Raw genomic sequence first — 15,941 nt, 5'->3', positions numbered from 1 at the left:
AAGGGAAGGAGCACTGTTTTACTTTTTCAACGCAGAATTGGCTGGAATTGAGATCGGACGCCATGTCGCGTTTGGAGAGCCCGTGATGTGCCTAAACAGTGGAAACCCCACAATTATAACTGAATCCCTAATCCAAACACACCCCTAACCTTAATCCCAACAGTAACCCTAACCACACCTCTAACCCTGACACACCCCTAACCCTAATCCCAACCCTATTCCCATCTGTAAATGTAATCTAAACCCTAACTGTAACTTTAGCCCCAACCCGAACCCTAACTTTAGCCCCAACCCAAACTGTAGCCCTAACCCTAGCCCTAACCCTAGCCCTAACCCTAGCCCTAACCCTAACCCTAGCCCTAACCCTAGCCCCAACCCTAACCCTAACCCTAGCCCTAGCCCTAACCCTAGCTCTAACCCTAGCCCTAATGGAAATAAATACATTTTTTTAATTTTTCCCTAACTAAGGGGGTGATGAAGGGGGGTTTGATTTACTTTTAGAGCGGGTTTTTTAGCGGATTTTTATGATCGGCAGCCGTCACACACTGAAAGACGCTTTTTATTGCAAAAAATATTTTTTGCGTTACCACATTTTGAGAGCTATAATTTTTCCATATTTTGGTCCACAGAGTCATGTGAGGTCTTATTTTTTGCGGGACGAGTTGACGTTTTTATTGGTAACATTTTCGGGCACGTGACATTTTTTGATCGCTTTTTATTCCGATTTTTGTGAGGCAGAATGACCAAAAACCAGCTATTCATGAATTTCTTTTGGGGGAGGCGTTTATACCGTTCCGCGTTTGGTAAAATTGATAAAGCAGTTTTATTCTTCAGGTCAGTACGATTACAGCGACACCTCATTTATATCATTTTTTTTATGTTTGGCGCTTTTATATGATAAAAACTATTTTATAGAAAAAATAATTATTTTTGCATCGCTTTATTCTCACGACTATAACTTTTTTTATTTTTTTGCTGATGATGCTGTATGGCAGCTCGTTTTTTGCGGGGCAAGATGATGTTTTCAGCGGTACCAGGTTATTTATATCAGTCTTTTTGATCGCGTGTTATTCCACTTTTTGTTCGGCGGTATGATAATAAAGCGTTGTTTTTTGCCTCGTTTTTTTTTTTTTTTCTTACGGTGTTTACTGAAGGGGTTAACTAGTGGGCCAGTTTTATAGGTCGGGCCGTTACGGACGCGGCGATACTAAATATATGTACTTTTATTGTTTTTTTTTTTTATTTATAAAAAGAAATGTATTTATGGGAATAATATTTTTTTTGTTTTTTTCATTATTTTGGAATATTTTTTTTTTTTTTTTTTTACACATTTGAAAACATTTTTTTTTAACTTTTTTACTTTGTCCCGGGGGGGGACATCACAGATCGGTGATCTGACAGTTTGCACAGCACTCTGTCAGATCACCAATCTGATAGCAGTGCAGGCTGCTTCACAGTGCCTGCTCTGAGCAGGCTCTGTGAAGCCACCTCCCTCCCTGCAGGACCCGGATCCACGGCCATCTTGGATCCGGGGCTCGAGCAGGGAGGGAGGTGAGGAGACCCTCGCAGCAACGCGATCACATCGCGTTGCTGCGGGGGGCTCAGGGAAGCCTGCAGGGAGCCCCCTCCCTGCGCGATGCTTCCCTATACCGCCGGCACATCGCGATCATCTTTGATCGCGGTGTGCCAGGGGTTAATGTGCCGGGGGCGGTCCGTGACCGCTCCTGGCACATAGTGCCGGATGTCAGCTGCGATAGGCAGCTGACACCCGGCCGCGATCGGCGGCGCTCCCCCCGTAAGCGCCGCCGATCGCGCTGGACGTACTATCCCGTCCATGGTCATGGGGGCCCACCCCACCTCGACGGGATAGTACATCCCATGTCAGAAAGGGGTTAATGTTTGTATACCGCACTCTGTGAACAGCCAGCTTCTTTAGCAATAACTTTTTGTGGCTTACCCTCCTTGTGGAGTGTGTCAATGACTGCCTTCTGGACATCTGTCAAGTCAGCAGTCTTCCGCTTCTTCTGTGCTCTCAGCATCTCATTCACCAGTGGATTTCAACTGGGACGGTCACATCTTGGCATCGTCCAGGTTGAAAGCTATTTAGCCCCCATGCATGGATTACGGCATGGGACAGACTGACAGACAGGTATGGTATATTGTTTTTTATATTTTACTTTTAAAACGTTAATGTTGTGATTTTAATGTTTTTCCTTCTCTTGTTAGAATTTGTTTTTACATTGTTGTAGCCTTAGTCTCCGATTCAAGGATTTTGCACTTCTTAGGGTGGAGTATGGTGAACCGGACAAACTGCTTGACCGTGAGAGAGGTGCAGGCAGAGATGTTACTGTGGAATGAGAAACTTGTGGTGTGCTCGTTGTCTGAGATTGGTCAAAAACAGCAGGGATGGCCACTTCCATTACAGCGTGACTGAAGTGGGTAAAGAACTTGTGTCTCAATAGTTGGCACGGTAACAGAGGAGGAGGAAGCAGCAGATGCGACTTATGGGGCGGCTTATGATTGTTGAGGTCCACTAGTCCGCATTTTTGCGCAGTGGGATTCCCACAGTAAAGCATGTTGATTGCGCATTTGAAGGTTCATACATGTAGTAGTCAAATTATTGCACTTTTTATCTCGACTCAGTTTTTCTTTGCAAAGTTGGCAGATGACGTGAGTTGGCTCATCCTTTGCACTGTCAAAAGAGGCCCAGGCTAGGCAACCCTTGCCACCCCTGTGAGCCACAGACCCACGGACGATGTTGGTCAGAGGCACAGTTGTGGCTGAGGATGAATCGCTCGTCTTGGCTGCATCGCTACGTGTCTTTGACAGATGTAACCTCCTCCTCTTCCTCCTCAGATGACCTACTCAGCTGTGTGCCTCTATGTTCATGCTAACTGGGATCTCATCATCATCCTCTGTGGTATCACCCTCCTCTTCTTGCCCTGACAGCACAGCACAGTACAGTACAGTCCGCGTGAGCTTCAGATATCGGAGTCACATCAGGATTACCTCTCCCCAGAGGTTAACATAGGATGTTGATCGGACTGTACTTTGTCCTGCCTTGGATCCAAGCTACAAAATATTGGGCATCGGTGCTTCACTCCTGCTTTCACAAACATTACTACCTACCCCACGTACACTTTGAACACTAAGCCTAATTCCCTTTACACCATGGCCTCGCTTTTCCCAGTCATGTTGCTCAGATAGTGTGGTCGGAGCACAGTAATAGCAAACAAAAATTAGATTTTAAACTCTGAACCACCTTTGCAAATAGTTGAATTTCAGTGATAGTAAATCCAAAGTTGAAATATGGCATGCTATATCGTGTTATCCACACTCAAACAATTTCTTTTTATGTGACTGAGGCCTGTATGACAAAGAAGTGATGCTACAAACAATTTTAAAGTCAGGTCCCTTACTGTATGATGTTAATAACAGAAGATTTTTTTGTGGCCTATGGATCAGGCCTCTTCAGCTTAATTTCAACCCAACCAAATGACAAAGTGTGATACGGCGGGTTGTCTCACTTTTTGCAACTGTAAAATTATAATATTTTTTTAATGTGCCTTAGGTATTCAGACAGATTCATATCACCGCCACAAAATAACAACTTGGGATACAGCAGGCTGTTTCACATTTAGCAACAGAAAAAAAATATAACTTTGGTTAATGTGCCCTAGGTCCGCAGACAGTTTTATATCACCACAGAACTAAATGACAAGGTGGGAAACAGCAGGCTGTTTAATATTTTTTCACTAGCTACATGTGAATTAGTATACAAGAGATATACGAGTCAAATAGTTGCCGAGAGTACTACTAGCAAAACATATTTGTTAGATTTTCACTGAAAATCATACATATCATATATGGTAGAAAATTGATAAAAGTATGTGACTACATCCATAGGTGCAATAATCCAGGTATAGCCGACAGACACAATAAGTAGTGAGTTACAATAGATACATAGTACTGAGGTACATAGTAATGCAAATAGCCCATATGCATAGCAGATAAACAACAGAGATGGGTGTTACATATACATAATAGCCCTAACAATGCCCCTATAGCTGCCACACATCAGGTGTAAATGGACCGCATTATGTGAAAAGACTAATTAGTAAGTAAAGAGTTAATTACCCATAGGTTACACGATGTCCCGTCTGGCTCCTGGATGAACCCCAACGCGCGTTTCGCGTGTACGTATTGCCGCTTCCTCACGCCCCCTGAGGAAGCGGCAATACGTACACGCGAAACGCGCGTTGGGGTTCATCCAGGAGCCAGACGGGACATCGTGTAACCTATGGGTAATTAACTCTTTACTTACTAATTAGTCTTTTCACATAATGCGGTCCATTTACACCTGATGTGTGGCAGCTATAGGGGCATTGTTAGGGCTATTATGTATATGTAACGCCCATCTCTGTTGTTTATCTGCTATGCATATGGAATATTTGCATTACTATGTACCTCAGTACTATGTATGTATTGTAACTCACTACTTATTGTGTCTCTGTCGGCTATACCTGGATTATTGCACCTATGGATGTAGTCACATACTTTTATCAATTTTCTACCATATATGATATTTATGATTTTCAGTGAAAATCTAATAAATATGTTTTGCTAGTAGTACTCTCGGCAATTATTTGACTCGTATATCTCTTGTATAGTATTACCGTTGAGTCGCCTCATATATGTTACTTACTGACGCTCATGTGTATATATACATGTGAATTAGAATGGTCGTGCATGGAGCACAATAGAAGCACTGCACAACATGTATCCTGCTGGCTTTCTTTGTGGACCTCAGTAATGTCCAAAAAAGAATAAAAAAAAGGCTTGAAGGTAAATTTAACAGCCACACTGGACAGTAGCTCCCTACACTATCTGACTGATGTAAACCCGCCTAACTAGCTAAAATCTTGTTAACAGTGACAGCGTCAGGCGCAGCCTCTCTGCTCTGTTATAGTGTCAAACTGGTGCTAAAACAAGATGACCGCTATTTATATGGAGAGGGACATGTGATTTCAGCAGCCAATGACATAACACCACGGCTTAGGACATTGTGGGCGTTTCCTGTGCTTTGATTGGCTAGCCACAATGTACACACAAAATTAGGGAAAAAAAATGACTGATGTGCGGTGCTTACAAGAATGCCGCGCCTCTGAGCTCTGCAAACCCCCTCCCCTCATCAAACATGTGCCAAACACTCATGATACACCACCATTATTGTTGCTAAAGTGCTGAAAATACTTTTGTGGCAACGCAAAAATTTTCCTGCAATTTTACCGAATGTTAACAAAACAGGCAGTCCATGCATGTGCTGTGACTGTCACACAGCCGTGACACATGCAGCTGCGGCACTGATCAGCTGGCACAATCCAGGAAGCCGGGTTCCCTCTGCAGCTTATTTGGTAAGCGCTGTAGCTTGCCAAATAAGAGGGAACCCAAACAAATTTGCTCAACTCTACTCTCTGATTTCACCATATATTCAGCCGCATATTCATTACTGTAATGAGCGGTACCATGTGACCGCTCAGTACGGGAAGAAGCTGCCGGGGAAGCCAGGGACCTGCAGGGACCACGCCAGGAGTAGGTGAGTATAATTAGACAGGCCCCACTCCCCCTCCCCTGCCGACCCCTGGGTATGACTCGAGTATAAGCCGAGAGGGGGACTTTCAGCCCAAAAAAGTGGGCTGAAAATCTCGGCTTATACTCGAGTATATACGGTAGTTAATAAATAACATTTTCCACATGTCAACTTTACATCAGCATAATTTTTGAAACAATATTTTTTGTTAAACAGTTATAAGGGCTAAAAGTTGACAAGCGATTTCTAATTTTTCCAACAAAATTTACAGAACCATCTTTTTTGAGGGATGACATCACATATGAAATTATTTTGAGGGGCCTATATGACAGAAAATACCCAAAAGTTACACCATGCTAGAAACTGCACCTCTAAAAGGTGCTCAAAACTACATTCAAGAAGTTTATTAACCCTTCTGGTTCTTCACAGTAATTAATGGAATGTGGATGAAAAAAAATGAACATTTAACTTTTTTCACAAAAAATTAATTTAGACCCAATTTTATTTATTCTCACAAAGGTAACAGAAAAACATTGACCCCAAAATTTGTTGTGCAGATACCCCATATGTTAGTGGAAACCACTGTTTATGAAAATAGAAAAATCTAATTTTTCCCACAAAAATGTTATCTTAGCCCCAATTTTTAATTTTCACAAGGTTAACAGGGGAAAATGGATCTCAAAATTTATTGTGCAATTTCTCCTGAGTACACCAATACCCTATGTGTCCAAAAACTACGTTTTAGGCACTGTCACGACATCGGTCGGTTGACCTGGGACCAGGGATCCTTTTATGGCCCTAACACTAGGGAGCGCCCTAGCTCGCCCTGTTCCCCGGCCTACTTCAGGTGGCAAAGATGCCGGGGCCTCTGCCCTTACCCTGTCTTCTAAATTAGCCCTCCGTCTGAAGCCCTCCCCACCCAGGGAGATGGGGGTGCTACTATGCACCGCAGTACACCAGCCCAACAAACAGGAGGACAAAGACAAGGGGAAATTGAAAACTCCACACACACTAAATATACACTCACATATAACAGAGGGATCCACGGGGTGTGCAGGAAGGGGAAGAAACCAAAAATAGGAAAGGATAAGGAATTACTAAGCAAACCAGTCACTTATAACTCCTCCTCATACCAACTTCTCTCCTTCATTTAGTCATGCAGCAAAAAGCGAACTCTGACGAGGATTAGCAATAGAGCCGAGATTATATAGGGAATAGGAATGGCTAACCGAGCACAGCTGAGAACAGAGATTTCCAACATGGCCGATTAACCCTTGTTCTGCTAGAATAAACAATAAGCCAGAGAAGTTCTTCATATCAGCACCAGAGTAGGAGCAACCAGACGCTGCAGTCCTCTGGCTCCGCTTCGTCGCGGTAACCCCGTGACAGGCACACTGCAAAGCTCAGAAGAGAACCACCATATTGGAGTTCAGATTTAGCTTGACTGATTTAACCCCTTCATGACCCAGCCTATTTTGACCTTAAAGACCTTGCCGGTTTTTGCAATTCTGACCAGTGTCCCTTCATGAGGTAATAACTCAGGAACGCTTCAATGGATCCTAGCGGTTCTGAGATTGTTTTTTCGTGACATATTGGGCTTCATGTTAGTGGTAAATTTAGGTCAATAAATTCTGTGTTTATTTGTGATAAAAACGGAAATTTGGCGAAAATTTTGAAAATTTCGCAATTTTCACATTTTGAATTTTTATTCTGTTAAACCAGAGAGTTATGTGACACAAAATAGTTAATAAATAACATTTCCCACACGTCTACTTTACATCAGCACAATTTTGGAAACAAAATTTTTTTTTGCTAGGAAGTTATAAGGGTTAAAATTTGACCAGCGATTTCTCATTTTTACAACGAAATTTACAAAACCATTTTTTTTAGGGACCACCTCACATTTGAAGTCAGTTTGAGGGGTCTATATGGCTGAAAATACCCAAAAGTGACACCATTCTAAAAACTGCACCCCTCAAGGTGCACAAAACCACATTCAAGAAGTTTATTAACCCTTCAGGTGCTTCACAGCAGCAGAAGCAACATGGAAGGAAAAAATGAACATTTAACTTTTTAGTCACAAAAATGATTTTTCAGCAACAATTTTTTTATTTTCCCAATGGTAAAAGGAGAAACTGAACCACGTAAGTTGTTGTCCAATTTGTCCTGAGTACGCTGATACCTCATATGTGGGGGTAAACCACTGTTTGGGCGCACGGCAGGGCTTGGAAGGGAAGGAGCGCCATTTGACTTTTTGAATGAAAAATTGGCTGCACTCTTTAGCGGACACCATGTCACATTTGGAGAGCCCCCGTGTGCCTAAAAATTGGAGCTCCCCCACAAGTGACCCCATTTTGGAAACTAGACGCCCCAAGGAACTTATCTAGATGCATAGTGAGCCCTTTAAACCCCCAGGTGCTTCACAAATTGATCCGTAAAAATGAAAAAGTACTTTTTTTTCACAAAAAAAGTTTTTTAGCCTCAATTTTTTCATTTTCACATGGACAACAGGATAAAATGGATCCTAAAATTTGGCAATTTCTCCTGAGTACACCGATACTTTACATGTGGGGGTAAACCACTGTTTGGGCACATGGTAAGGCTCGGAAGGGAAGGAGCGCCATTTGACTTTTTGAATGAAAAATTATCTCCATCGTTAGCGGACACCATGTCGCGTTTGGAGAGACCCTGTGTGCTTAAACATTGGAGCTCCCCCACAAGTGACCCCATTTTGGAAACTGGACCCCCCAAGGAACTTATCTAGATGCCTAGTGAGCACTTTAAACCCTCAGGTGCTTCACAAATTGATCCGTAAAAATGAAAAAGTACTTTTTTTTTTCACAAAAAATTTATTTTCGCCTCAATTTTTTCATTTTCACATGGGCAACAGGATAAAATGGATCCTAAAATTTTCAAATGAGAGCTGATATTAATAGCTTGGGAAGCTGTAAGGGTATTACCCCTTCCCAGGCTATAAACCGCAGCCCACAGCTGTCAGCTTTCCCTCTGCTGGTTATGAAAATTAAGTCCATGCAATTTTTTCAGAAAAAATAATAATTTAATTAAATACATGTACAGTAAAGTATACACGCATTGTACTAATTGTGTGACTGGAAACTTTATATCTATTCTGTGTGTATATACAGTATGTGATCTATCACTTCTATTAAGTTGGGTCCTGCTGTGATTGTACTGCACGCGGCAGATGAATTGCTGGCTTTTCATCAATCTATTCATATACAGTATGTATGTACACTGTGTGCAGAATTATTAGGCAAGTTGTATTTTAGAGGATAATTTTATTATTGATCAAGAACTATGTTCTCAATCAACCCAAAAGACTCTTAAATATCAAAGCTTAATATTTTTGGAAGTTGGAGTGTTTTTTTTTTTTTTTTAGATTTGGCTATCTTAGGAGGATATCTGTTTGTGGAGGTAACTATTACTGTGCAGAATTATTAGGCAACTTTATAAAAACAAAATATATTCTCATCTCACTTGTTTATTTTCAACAGGTAAACCAATATAACTGCACAAAATTTAGAAATAAACATTTCAGACATGCAAAAACAAAACCCCCCAAAATTAGTGACCAATATAGCCACCTTTCTTTATGATGACACTCAACAGCCTTCCATTCATAGATTCTGTCAGTTGCTTGATCTGTTTATAACCAACATTGTGGGCAGCAGCCACCACAGCCTCCCAGACACTGTTCCGAGAGGTAGACTGTTTTCCCTCCCTGTAGATCTCACATTTTATGAAGGACCACAGGTTCTCTATGGGGTTCAGATCAGGTGAACAAGGGGGCCATGTCATTATTTTTTCTTCTTTGAGACTTTTACTGGCCAGCCACGCTGTGGAGTAGTTGGAGGCATGTGATGGAGCACTGTCCTGCATGAAAATCATGTTTTTCTTGAACGATACCGACTTCTTCCGGGAACCACTACTTGAAGAAGTTGTCTTCCAGAAACTGGGAGTTGAGCTTCACTCCATACTCAACCCGAAAAGGTCCCACAAGTTCATCTTTGATGATCCCAGCCCATACCAGTACCCCACCTCCACCTTGCTGGCCCATCAAGAGTCACTCTCATTTAATCAGTCCATAAAACCTTTGAAAAGTCAGTCTTAAGATATTTCTTGGTCCAGTCTTGATGTTTTATCTTATGTTTCTTGTTCAAAGGTGGTCGTTTTTCAGCCTTCCTTACCTTGGCCATGGTCCTGAGTATTGCACACCTTGTGCTTTTTGTTACTCCAGTAACGTTGCAGCTTTGAAATATGGCAAAACTGGTGGCAAATGGCATCTTGGCAGCTTCACGCTTGATTTTCCTCAATTCATGGGCAGTTATTTTGCGCCTTTTTTGCCCAACACACTTCTTGCGACTCTGTTGGCTATTTGCCATGAAACGCTTGATTGCCAAACTTTTGAAGCGTGATCACCGAACAATTTCAAGACTGCTGTATCCCTCTGCAAGACATCTCACAATTTTGGACTTTTCAGAGCCTGTCAAATCTCTCTTCTGACCCATTTTTTCCAAAGGAACGGAAGTTGCCTAATAATTAAGCACACCTTATATAGGGTTTTGATGTCATTAGACAACACCCCTCCTCATTACAGAGATGCACATCACCTGATTTACTTATTTGGTAGTTGGCTCTCAAGCCTGAACAGCTTGGAGTAGGACAACATGTATAAAAAGGATCATGTGCTCAAAATACAACTTGTCTAATAATTCTGCACACAGTGTATGTATGTGTACGTGCATTGCAGTAGCTTAGGTATCCATGGTTATAATCACTAGCAAATAACAGTCACTATATGAGTGGTAGTAACCATGGATACCTAAGCTAATGCAATGCCCTGCACATGGGGTGAGCAACATAGTGAGTCAGAAGAACTATACTACATTTCTAATTGGACATATTTCCTAATAATATTATTATTACATCTACTACATATTTGGAGAGTTGATCAGAGCTAGGAATACCCCTTTAAGACTCTTACATGTTTTTATGGTGTATATTTTTATTTGTTGCTTTAGGTTGTAATGTAATAAAGCTTAATTTTAATCCTCCCTTGATTGCTTCAAACTTTTTGTGTATTATGTTTGTTGATTGATTGTACTTTAGAGGTTCAGTACCATGGGATTTGTGAACAGATGGCTCACCACTGTCTTAGGTCATAGTTTCATTCTACTTTGAGTTGTATAGAATTATGTATATAGAAATTATATAAAATATAATTAATTGACATTAAAAAATACTAAAATCAGTTTTATTCTTGGCAGATGACTGTTGTGTCAAACCAGATACCTATGAAAAGCATGCCATTATTCCAGCTATACCTCCAGCCCTTCAGAGCAAAAATCAATCATCGGAGCCTTTTCAATCAGTCACCTATTTGGATTCATCACAGATTGTTAAGCAGAATGAAAGCCACAAAAGTGATGTTGAACATCAAATAATTCCCACAGAGAAGAAACCATTTTCCTGTTCAGAATGTGGGAAATATTTTAAACATAAATCTAAATTGCTTACACATTACAGAAGTCACACAAGAGAAAAGCCATTTTCATGTGCAGAGTGTGGGAAATGTTTTAAACATAAGTCACATTTGCTTACACATTACAGAAGTCACACAGGCGAGAAGCCTTTTTTATGTTCAGAATGTGGGAAATGTTTTACCAAGAAACCAGATCTTCTTAAACATCAAAGAATTCACACAGGAGAGAAGCCATATCCATGTCCAGAATGTGGGAAATACTTCAACCAGAAATCACATTTCCTTATGCATCAGCGAATTCACACAGGGGAAAAGCCATTTTCATGTTCAGAATGTGGGAAATCTTTTAACCAGAAATCATATTTCCGTATACATCAGAGAACTCACACAGGGGAGAAGCCACATTTATGTCAAGAATGTGGGAAAAGTTTTAACCACAAATCAGATCTTCTTAAACACCAAAGAATTCACACAGGAGAGAAGCCATATCCATGTCCAGAATGTGGGAAATGTTTCATTCAGAGATCAGATCTCTTTAAACATCAAAGAATCCACACAGGGGAGAAGCCATATTCATGTCCAGAATGTGGGAAACGTTTTAACCAGAAACCTGATCTTCTTAAACATCAAAGAATTCACACAGGAGAGAAGCCATATCCATGTCCAGAATGTGGGAAATGTTTTATCGACGGACAATATCTTATTACACATCAAAGAATTCACACAGGTGAGAAGCCATATTCATGTCCAGAATGTGGAAAATGTTTCAACCAGAAATCATGTTTCCTTATGCATCAGCAAATTCACACAGGAAAAAAGCCATTTTCATGTTCAGAATGTGGGAAATGTTTTAACCATAAGTCAAATTTGCATACTCATTACAGAAGTCACACAGGAGAGAAGCCATATCCATGTCCAGAATGTGGGAAATGTTTTATCCAGAGATCAGATCTTCTTAAGCATCAAAGAATCCACACAGGAGAGAAGCCATATTCATGTCCAGAATGTGGGAAATGTTTTATTCATAAATCAGATCTTGTTAAACATCAAAGAACTCACACAGGAGAGAAGCCATATTCATGTCCAGAATGTGGGAAATGTTTTATTCATAAATCAGATCTTGTTAAACATCAAAGAACTCACACAGGAGAGAAGCCATATTCATGTCTAGAATGTGGGAAACGTTTTATTCAGAAACCAGATCTTGTTAAACATCAAAGAATTCACACAGGAGAGAAGCCATATTCATGTCCAGAATGTGGGAAACGTTTTATTCAGAAACCAGATCTTGTTAAACATCAAAGAATTCACACAGAAGAGAAGCCATATCCATGTCCAGAATGTGGGAAATGTTATAGTTCAAGTTCAAAGCTTGTTGCACATCAGAGAACTCATACAGGGTAGAAACCATTTTTTATGTTCAGAATGTGGGAAATGTTATTCCTTGGAATCATATCTTCTTCATCAAATAACAATTCATGTAGAGTGTGAAGGAAATAAATAAAAAGAAGAATCAATAAGGCAGCAGAGTTACATTTAGCTGACAAAGGGGTTAAACTGGATATACCAGTATTGTAAGCACTGGCACCTTAGCTCCAGGATCTCATCATGGGGGGGATGGCAAATGGTCTGTACTAGAAGGAATATCTCCCATTGTGTGTGTAGAATAGACAAGTATTTGAAAGGGCACAACTTGGCTCATTATCCATTCATAGACAGCATCGTTTAACCCAGAGCGTCTTGCGCTATATATATATACTGTGCCGCAGGGGCTGTGTTCCCGCAAACCACCATACAGATATAGCGCTGTGATCAGCTAGATCAGCAATCTGTCATTATTCAGTTGATGTCCCATCCAGGGACAATGTAAAAGAGTAATAAAAGGTAAATAATAATTAAAAATCGCAAAATAAAGAACAAAAAAAGAAAAAATATTAATCCAATAAATACATTTATTTACGGTATGTTTAACATAAAAAGTACACATATTTGGTATCACCCCTTCTGGAACAACCCAATCTATAAAACTGTCCCACTGTCCCCTTCAGTGAACATCGTAAAAACAACCAAACAATAAAAACAAGGCAAAAAAATGCTTTATCATTATATTGCTAAACAAAAGTGGAAAAATACATGATAAAAATAAAAGCAATCTACATAAAAATTGTACAGCTGATAACGTCCGTCAGCAGAAAAATAAAAAAGTTATAGCTCTCATAATAAAGCGATTCTTTTTTTTTTAATAAAATAGTTTTTATTGTGTAAAAGCACTAAAACATAAAACAATATAAAAGAGGTATTGCTGTAATCGTACTGACACACCAAAATTATCCTATGTAACGGGCCATATAGCATGAATATAAATAAACCACCAAAAAACGCTTTAACCAAGGCCAGAGTAAAAGTTAAAAAGTACAAATTGTATTGAATATTGCATATAAAAAAGAAATCATAAAAAGTCAGACACTCCACAACAGGTAACAGGAAAAGAGAGGTGGGTGCACCCACAACCCAAAGTGGTGATAGTAAAATACACCTGGTAAACCTTCAAAGCACAAAGTCTTTTGTATTGGCTAATGTCTTAGGGTACCGTCACACTATACGATTTACCAACGATCACGACCAGCGATACGACCTGGCCGTGATCGTTGGTAAGTCGTAGTGTGGTCGCTGGGGAGCTGTCACACAGACAGCTCTCCAGCGACCAACGATGCCGAGGTCCCCGGGTAACCAGGGTAAACATCGGGTTACTAAGCGCAGGACCGCGCTTAGTAACCCGATGTTTACCCTGGTTACCAGCGTAAAAGAAAACAAACAGTACATACTTACATTCCGGTGTCTGTCCCTTGCCGTCTGCTTCCCGCACTCACTGACTGCCGGCCGTAAAGTGAAAGCACAGCGGTGACGTCACCGCTGTGCTCTGCTTTCACTTTACGGCCGGCAGTCAGTGAGTGCGGGAAGCAGACGGCAAGGGACCTGACGGACACCGGAATGTAAGTATGTACTGTTTTTTTTTTTTTTTACATTTACGCTGGTAACCAGGGTAAACATCGGGTTACTAAGCGCGGTCCTGCGCTTAGTAACCCGATGTTTACCCTGGTTACAAGCGAACGCATCGCTAGATCGGTGTCACACACACCGATCTAGCGATGACAGCGGGAGATCCAGCGACGAAAGAATGTTCCAAACGATCTGCTACGACGTACGATTCTCAGCAGGATCCCTGATCGCTGCTGCGTGTCAGACACCGCGATATCGTAACGATATCGCTGGAACGTCACGAATCGTACCGTCGTAGCGATCAAAATGGCACTGTGTGACGGTACCCTTAGAATGCAGGTGCTAGCGTTGGTTTAATTAGTCCATTGTACATAGGTAATTATCTTGTAGAAATTAAATTAAAATGTGAACTTATATTCCAAGAATCACCATAAGGTTGAAGCAGACCTTAGTACTCCAGACAAATAAACGAGTACATAAATGAAGTGACAGGATACATAGTAACACTAGTCACAATAACATAATGTCCTATAATACAGCAGCACAGTGGTTAGTATGCATATAAAACACCAATGATATCAAATAATGCAACATAATGAAAGACCTAAAATGTGGCACATGATTATTGCAAGAAGGTATATTTTCCTAAGAATGGGATATAGGGACCCACCACATCCGACGCGCGTTTCACTTGGAAATGCTTCATCTAGGGATGGTTGGGTACTGGCCAATCAGCTTACTTTTAGTGAGGTGTCTGTTATGAACAGGTGATTCAGAACCACAATGGACCTAGTGGTTAAGAGCACACAAAGTGACCTGATAGTTACTAACATAGGACGAGCTCTGAGACGTGGGAACTCTGCTGACCGCAATCCCTAATCCTATCATACCACACTAGAGGTAGCCGTGGATTGCGCCTAACGCTCCCTATGCAACTCGGCACAGCCTGAGAAACTAGCTAGCCCTGAAGATAGAAAAATAAGCCTACCTTGCCTCAGAGAAATTTCCCAAAGGAAAAGGCAGCCCCCCACATATAATGACTGTGAGTTAAGATGAAAATACAAACACAGAGATGAAATAGAGTTTAGCAAAGTGAGGCCCGACTTACTGAATAGACCGAGAATAGGAAAGATAGCTTTGCGGTCAGCACAAAAACCTACAAACAACCACGCAGAGGGGGCAAAAAGACCCGACTAACGGTACGGAGGTGCTCCCTCTGCCTCTCAGAGCTTCCAGCAAGCAAGAAAAACCAATATAGCAAGCTGGACAGAAAATATAGCAAACAAAAGTAACACAAGCAAAACTTAGCTTATGCAGGGCAGACAGGCCAAAAGAACGATCCAGGAGAGAGCAAGACCAATACTGGAACATTGACTGGAGGCCAGGAACAAAGAACTAGGTGGAGTTAAATAGAGCAGCACCTAACGACTTAACCTCGTCACCTGAGGAAGGAAACTCAGAAGCCGCAGCCCCACTCACATCCACCAGAGGAAGCTCATAGACAGAACCAGCCGAAGTACCACTCATGACCACAGGAGGGAGCTTGACCACAGAATTCACAACAGTACCCCCCCTTGAGGAGGGGTCACCGAACCCTCACCAGAGCCCCCAGGCCGACCAGGATGAGCCAAATGAAAGGCACGAACCAGATCAGCAGCATGAACATCAGAGGCAAAGACCCAGGAATTATCTTCCTGACCATAACCCTTCCACTTAACCAGGTACTGGAGTTTCCGTCTCGAAATACGAGAATCCAAAATCTTCTCCACTATATACTCCAACTCCCCCTCAACCAAAACCGGGGCAGGAGGATCAACGGATGGAACCACAGGTGCCACGTATCTCCGC

At 41.4% G+C, this 15,941-nt stretch overlaps 1 pseudogene; it reads left to right on the top strand.

Annotated features, from left to right (window-relative positions):
* LOC138666403 (zinc finger protein 850-like) overlaps positions 1-12,960 on the top strand; it is a 277,228-nt pseudogene extending 264,268 nt beyond the window's left edge.
* The last annotated feature ends 2,981 nt before the right edge of the window (positions 12,961-15,941 follow it).

This window comes from Ranitomeya imitator, chromosome 2 (assembly GCF_032444005.1).
Source record: "Ranitomeya imitator isolate aRanImi1 chromosome 2, aRanImi1.pri, whole genome shotgun sequence".
Classification (NCBI taxonomy): domain Eukaryota; kingdom Metazoa; phylum Chordata; class Amphibia; order Anura; family Dendrobatidae; genus Ranitomeya; species Ranitomeya imitator.
This window is presented reverse-complemented; position numbering and strand designations above follow the sequence as displayed.